The sequence below is a fragment of the Apostichopus japonicus genome, chromosome 18 (genome assembly GCF_037975245.1).
Source record: "Apostichopus japonicus isolate 1M-3 chromosome 18, ASM3797524v1, whole genome shotgun sequence".
Taxonomy (NCBI): domain Eukaryota; kingdom Metazoa; phylum Echinodermata; class Holothuroidea; order Aspidochirotida; family Stichopodidae; genus Apostichopus; species Apostichopus japonicus.
The window spans coordinates 10585870-10593118 of NC_092578.1; the positions used below are offsets into that span (position 1 = coordinate 10585870).

A 7249-nucleotide genomic window follows, 5' to 3' on the forward strand; every position below is an offset into this window, starting at 1 on the left:
TCGCTAAGTAACTTCAAAATAGAAAGTGCTTAGATGCAACTTACAAGGCCTGGGAAGTGTCATTTCCAGCGATCTGGGAGACATTTTCGGCCAAAATTTGCTTGTACGCTTCGCGCCAACCTATGGTGGCGCTACGCTTAGATAATTTGCCTACAGGCTTCGCCCCTCCCTTGGCAAATTCCTCGCTACGCGCCTGTTCGAATTTGTAACGCAAACAGCAGATATCACATCATATCAGTGAGCATGAAAATGGCGTTCCAGGATGAAAATCCTCAAAACTGTCCGACTTGCCTGAAAAAATAACCAAAAATTTTCGCGCGCCAAGCGCGCGTTCGACGTTTTCATGTCAATATCATATAAGCAAGCATCGGTTATTACATCCCTCGCCATCATGTACCGTACGGTCCGTTCAAATTGCGCAGTATACCGCGGGATGCTAATGTAAACAACGACATGTCTCATGTAGATGTATAAAAAACATGGAGGTCCAATTATGTCAAAATTTTCTTTTACATTAGTAATGGCGAATTAGGGGCTGCACCCCCGCCGCGCAGTGGCGGAGCGTCCATACGGTCAGGGGGCGGATGCGCCCCCTGACGGACTCAAATGGACTGCTGGCGCCTTTTTCAGCTCTTTACCACTTTTTACTTATTCTAGATTATTGACTTTTTTATTGCGCTCTCATCTACTTATTGACATTTCTCACATTTTGTTGGTGTCATTTCGCGATGACACCCTATTCTTCGTTTATCTGCAAATTAGCCAGGCCCTGAAAGGGTCATTTCCGGCGATCTAGGGAATATCTTTACTCAAAATTTGTCTGTGCGCTACGCGCCGACCAGTGGTGGCGTTCCGCTTAGATAGTGTAGAAAGCGCCCCTACAGACCATTCTCTCCCCTTCTGACCAATACCCCTAGCTCCGCCACTGCCGCCGCGCCTCCTACGCCTATGTGTGTAGTGTTCGCTCTCGGAAATATCTGCTATTTTTTCATTTCCTTCAACCAAGTTTTATAATAGCCGTTATAAGAGTTTTAATATTTCTACACCAATAAATTAACTGTGTCTGAATTTTAGAAAATTTATGACCAACATTCTGCATCACACTTCCCTCTACTCGTGCAATTTCGACCGGTCTGTTAGGGGTTGAAGGTAGTTTTTCTATATTGGTTGTCCATAGATGAAATTTTGTACAACATTATGGGTATGTTTTCAAGTGAGTTTATTCACGAGAAATGTGAATTTTCAAATTCTGAATAAATTTGGGGCTTAAAACCTTGAAAAGTGGGGCTGACGGGTATTGTGGGCCGCGACGTAGAATCACCTACAAAAGCAAAGACCCACAGGACATGCGATCAGGTCGAACATGACGTGTGCCGGGTTGACAATCTTCAAAAAGGTTATGGATGGAAACAAAAAACTATTAGGAAATACTTGGTTCTCAGGCCAAAAGTGTACATCTGGTTGGTCATTTCAAGCCCGAGAAGTGCCGTTTCCGGTGATCTGGGGGGGGGGGGTATCAAAACAAGAAATTTTCTTGTACGCTGCGCGCCAACCGATGGTGGCGCTCCGCTTAGATAGTAATTCGCGCCCCCCCGGGTTAGAAAATCCTGGATACGCGCCTGTATACGCACATCAAAGCACCACTATAGTGAAAACATTAGTTAGTCACGAATGGCAAAAATCTAGTCACAGTGACTAGAGTTAGCTAGTCATTACCAATTCGTTAGTTGCAGACCAATTTGCATGGTCGTTCGACTAACATAAATTAGTCACATAAATTTGTACGAACTTTGTTGACACTCACTATGCTTGTCATGTATGTAAGCGTGACGAGAATGTTCTAGTCTTCTGTTTGTTTACTTTCTATAACCTTCAGCTTTGACCAATGACGTCATTATTTTTATCCAATCATCGTACCGTAGAATACCGTGTGCTCAGCTGATCAGAGATCAAAAATTCAGACGACGTCCGGCGATTACATGTATACTGTATGCACGTACGTAGTACGTCGTACGTCGTACATTGCGGCCATTACCTAACTGCAGATAGAACAGGGCCATCAACAAAATAAGAAGATTCTTAATCATTTAACAAATTGTCAGAAGCAGTTTCAAAATGTGGTCAGTTAGGTAAGTTCAATCACAACTGAAATTCTAATAAATAATAATTGACACAATTGACATAATGTTCAAAGAAGGTTTGAATATCCGCGATATGTTTGGCTGGAAAGTATGGGTAAAATTATAACGTTAGGCCATAGCAAGCAAAACTGTGGCTAACGCTAGGACGAAGCTAGGCTAGGAGTGTAGTCTACCTAGTGTAGGCCACATGCACTCGTAGATGTATAGTACTATAGAAGCAGTAATACACACTTATATGACATATTTTATATAAATGTGTATTATTAGCTAGTATACTAGGCCTTTATTCTATAATGTTACAAGCGCCTGTGGTGTAGGCTAGCATACATCAAGTTTCTAGACACTTCGTCGACCACCAACCCGGTCTGCATTTCGTGCACTCTGAACTGAAGATCTTCGGAGTGGTACTTACCTTCTGCTCTAGGCTAGTACATGGTACAAAGTACATGGTACTCACATTTTAGGTTATTTTTGATAAAGTTGGAAGTACCTGGTGTTTAACTAAGAACAAAAACTAAGTTTCAATGCATGAAATACCCATAATGTTGTTAGCTTAGGCCTAGGCCTCAGGTTCATAGTGGCGCTATGTTAGTATCCTACTTCCTAGACCAAATCTACACCAGCTGTAGCACAATGTTGTAGGGTTCTGTATCCTAAGTAGAGTGGCTGCTGAGTGCTAATACCCTGGACAGAGAATGTTTTGAGTCTTATTTAGCAAATAATCCACAAAGGTATGCATTTTCTGCTCCTGCATATGTGCATCAAGGGGTTTTGAGCCTACTCAGCCTATCATTAATTTTCTGTTGTTTGTCAATTTTCAGAGAAAGTTGATAAGCCAAGTCCTCAGCATTCACAGCTATATACTTTGAATGGTGGTATCAATGGTGGTATCAGTGGTATCAATGGACTCAACTGGTTAGATGAGGTAACAACAAATTCCAAACAACTCTGACAGCAGAAATAGATATCCTGATACTTCCATGGGAGATCTACTGTAGTAACTATAGGAACCAGTGTTTGCCACCCATGGAGAATAAGGTAATTTGACGTTGTTGTTCTTTGACGAGCAACAAATTTGAATGTTTTATCACAAATTATGCCCCCTATCTACCTCTTGTCCCCTACACCTGTCTTTAATACATTGTAACAACCTATGGATAAACCTTTAAATGGACTGGATATGTTATTGAGGTGAACTGTGTATTTAGATAGCATTTCAGTAAGCTTTCATTTAGACTACTGTACATACTGTTACAGTTAGGCTGTGGTTTACAAATCCCAATGATCCAGTTTTGGCAAAGAACACCTTCAATTCTCTTATTCTAAGTAACTTAACAGTTGCACTGAAGTGACAGGCAATATCAGTTTAACATGTTCCAAACAGTTCAGGAATACATTGGGGTATGTCCTGTAGGTCAGTTTGGGAGGAATCAACTGAGCTAAACAAAAGCAGTTTTCAATTTCATCACATTTCAGAGCCAGAGACAAAAAAGCCCTCCCCGCTGACCCTTCTCTGGATGATGTTGCTGCAGGTATGGCAAACCAGACCAAGTGGACTGTGATCCAGATACCAATAAAACCTGCAAGAATCATAAATGCACCCAACTTGGTCAAGTTTATCAAAATTGGTGACTGGAAATGTTGTTGCAGACGTAGACCTGGTTACTGCTTACACAGTATTGCTCATATGTGTATTTACACACTGCACAGTGCATACTGAAATCTCTGAAAAGACATCTTTATGGACCAAAAATGATAATTGCATTGAAATATGTTGTGGTTTTATATTGTGACGACTATTAAAAGTATCATTTTGGTATGAAAAAAAAAAAATCTCTCACTTAAGTTGGCATACTCCTATTAGAGTCTATATCCATCCCTTCGATTGTTCTCCTTCAGGAAAAGTGCCAAAAAGCAGCGGGGAACATCTTTTTGACCTGTTATCAATCATAATATAGTTTTTTGTGGCTTGCATGTTGAAGAGCATGAATGTACATGTGGTGAGAAAATTGGGTCAATTGAGGCAGGTTTAGACCCCTTTAGGCTTCCCAGGAGCAGCGTAGGAAAATTGTTTACCTCTGAGTGAAGAGGTTTGTTTACAAGTGACGAAAACTTCCGGCTCGAATAGCAAAAAATCTACATGGTCATGATACAGAAAATTGTTAGTGCCATGTAAGGCCAACTTGTCAGCTATCCGGTGATAGGTAGCATTTAGCTAGTGAAAACTTCTATCTAGACTTAGAGACCACATTACTTTTGTGATTTAGTGTGTAAGTCAATGGAGCTTTAAATGGGCTTATGCTACCTTAAGTTACATATAAGGAACAATCTGTGATATATAGTGCGCATTATGCAATCACTGAAATAACCACAGTACGTAAAGACATAGAGAAGTTGTGGCGGAATGGTTGGGGCACTGAACACATGATTCCATGATCGTAGGTTCATGTACCAACCTGGTCGATACGTATGTATCTTTAAAGAAGACACTTAATCTCAATTGCCGCTCTTTACCCAGGTGTATAGGGTACCCTGGGAGGTAATTCAAAAATATAGCATTTGCACCGCTTCATGGCTGCAATGATATGGGATGTCCCCTGGGGAACATGTAGCTGTAGCTCAGCATTGTTTCTACCATTCAAGACATAACTTATAGTTTGTGATAAAGTACTTTTAGAAATGTTTTAACTACTTTGTTTTCTGTTCCACCCTAATGTTGCGTCAAGGATAATAACATATTCAACTTACATGTTCTGCATTAATATTGTACCATCACATCCATGGTCAGAAACTGATAATAATATCACTTCCAAGTTCCTAATTCGAGATGAAGATTATAAGGATATTTTCTGGCCCTTTTTAACAGCTAAGGTCATATAGAGCTACTCAAGGCCTTTTCATACCGTTTGATTTGACATGGGGTATTATTTTTATAAATAAATTTAAAAATATGATATATTATTTTGTGTATATTTAATATATGTTATGTATATTTAAATATTTATTAAGATAATTTATTTGGCTAAACTTCTATTTTTATATTTGAGCTGTGTACTCGCAATTTTCCCTTTGTCTGCCCACATCTCTTCCATGCTGCTATTTTGATGAAACTGATGGAGCCCATAATGATGCATGGTCAGTGGACAATGAGGGTCTTTAAGAAATTGTAGGTATAGGTCATCAGGGGGTCTAATTGTTTGAAAACTGTTGAACACTGCCAACTTAATGGCTAAGGAGCATTTCAAAGTAATCCCATAAGTATTCTCAAGATGTTTTGTGGGAAAAGATTTTGACAATTTTGTAAAAATAAGTTTTCCCAATTTTCCCATAAATATTTATTTTAGTTTTAAATGTTCTTTAACCTTTAGTGTTTGTTACTGTTCTTTATGAGATGACTTTTAAATGGAATGTTTATTTGTCACATTTTGCATTAATACTGAATGTTAATAAAAATTACCATAAAACTTACAATGTGTGTCACTATCTCATTTCTTAACTAATCAGTACTTGATCTTAAACTAGTCTTGTGACCTAAATAAGTAGTCACAGTTGCAATGACTAATATTTTTGGTCACTAGACTAAGCTTTGGTCGATAGAGGCATCGTAGTAGGACTAATTTTAATTAGTCAGAAAACTCAATTTAATTAGTCACAAAACTTATGTTATATAGTCAAATGACTAGAAAAAACTGGTCGATAGAGACATCGTTGTGACTAATTTTTTTTAGTCATATTGACTAACTATTGTTTACAGTGTATGTAATTTTTGGACGATGCATGTTTCTCGGTGTTCCTTAGCTGCCCCCTCCTTTCCCTAGGGATTCTGCGCAGGCTACCGCCCTGCCGTGTTTTAACCACAAAAAAAAAGATCATTTGACGTCTAATTAATGTAAATCCTCGGGAGGACCACAAATATGGAACGCGAAAAGGGAAACCATATTTCGCTGTCTAAACTAAATTTGTTGCTGCTGTTTTATCATGTTGTTGCTCAAACTTACGTTGTTGTCTACACTTACGTTGTTGTCTAAACTTACGTTGTTGTCTAAACTTTCGTTGCTGCCTAAACTTACGTTGTTGCCTAAACTTATGTTGCTGCCTAAACTTACGTTGTTGTCTAAACCTACGTTGCCGTCTTAAGTTGGTTTCGTTGTCCAAACTAACGTTATTGCCCAATCACGTGATATAAATTCAACTTGCGCTGTTTATACACGTCGTTAATTTACTGACCAATTACGAAATAGTAAGATTGACACGTATCCCGACACAATTACAAACCGGTCAACGCTCTCCACCATGCCACATACATGTACTGACCCCGCCCACTTTGCTCCTCTAGAAACCCCCGTATATACGAATAACAGGGGCGGCCTTGTCCACGTGACTGTTTTCCTAAACCCAGGCAGCAAGAACCAACTCGTGCGTATAGTAATCATATGAAGCCCACGTGGTTGAGCAATTGTTGAACAGCGCCGATGGCAACAACATAAGTTTAGACAACGAAATCAGTTTGCCCTTTTCGCGCGTGCAGCGCGAAAAGGGCAAACTGATTTCGCTGTCTAAACTTATGTTGCTGTTGTCTAAACTAAAGTTGTTGCTGCTGCTTTACCATGCTGTTGCTCAAACTCACGTTGATGTATAAAATTCCGTTGTCTAAACTTAACGTCGTTGTCTAAACTTACGTTAAACTAAGCAACGAAATAAGTTTGCCCTTTTCGCGTTCCATACACAAACCCCCCTAGATACAGACAGCTTTTTAATGACCAAAGGGCAACAAACCCTCCCTTACAAACTCCTTCATTGGCCTTCTCATAAAGGTTCAGGACCCTAACTTAATCAGTCGGGGTAATTTTAAATTAGTATTATTTGTTAGCACATTTAACCTTTCGCCTTTAGAGCTATTAAAATCCTAAATCATAGTTTAATATGCCTCACAGAGCACCACTTGACTCCTATTTCTTTCTTTTTCTTTATTGGGGGGGGGGGGGGGGGAGGAGGTGACTCTCAAACTTCCGATACATGGGAGTTGGTTCAATGACCCAACGGCAACACCCCTTCCTTTATAGAATACTGCATTCACGTCTGGCCCTTACATAAAGTCAATCGGGGTA

At 39.6% G+C, this 7249-nt stretch overlaps 1 long non-coding RNA gene across 1 annotated transcript; it reads left to right on the top strand.

Moving 5' to 3' along the window:
- The first annotated feature begins 1865 nt into the window (after positions 1-1865).
- Positions 1866-5612, top strand: LOC139958835 (uncharacterized). Its single transcript, XR_011789889.1, has 3 exons — positions 1866-2129; positions 2963-3179; positions 3618-5612. It is a non-coding gene; the product is annotated as an uncharacterized lncRNA (long non-coding RNA).
- The last annotated feature ends 1637 nt before the right edge of the window (positions 5613-7249 follow it).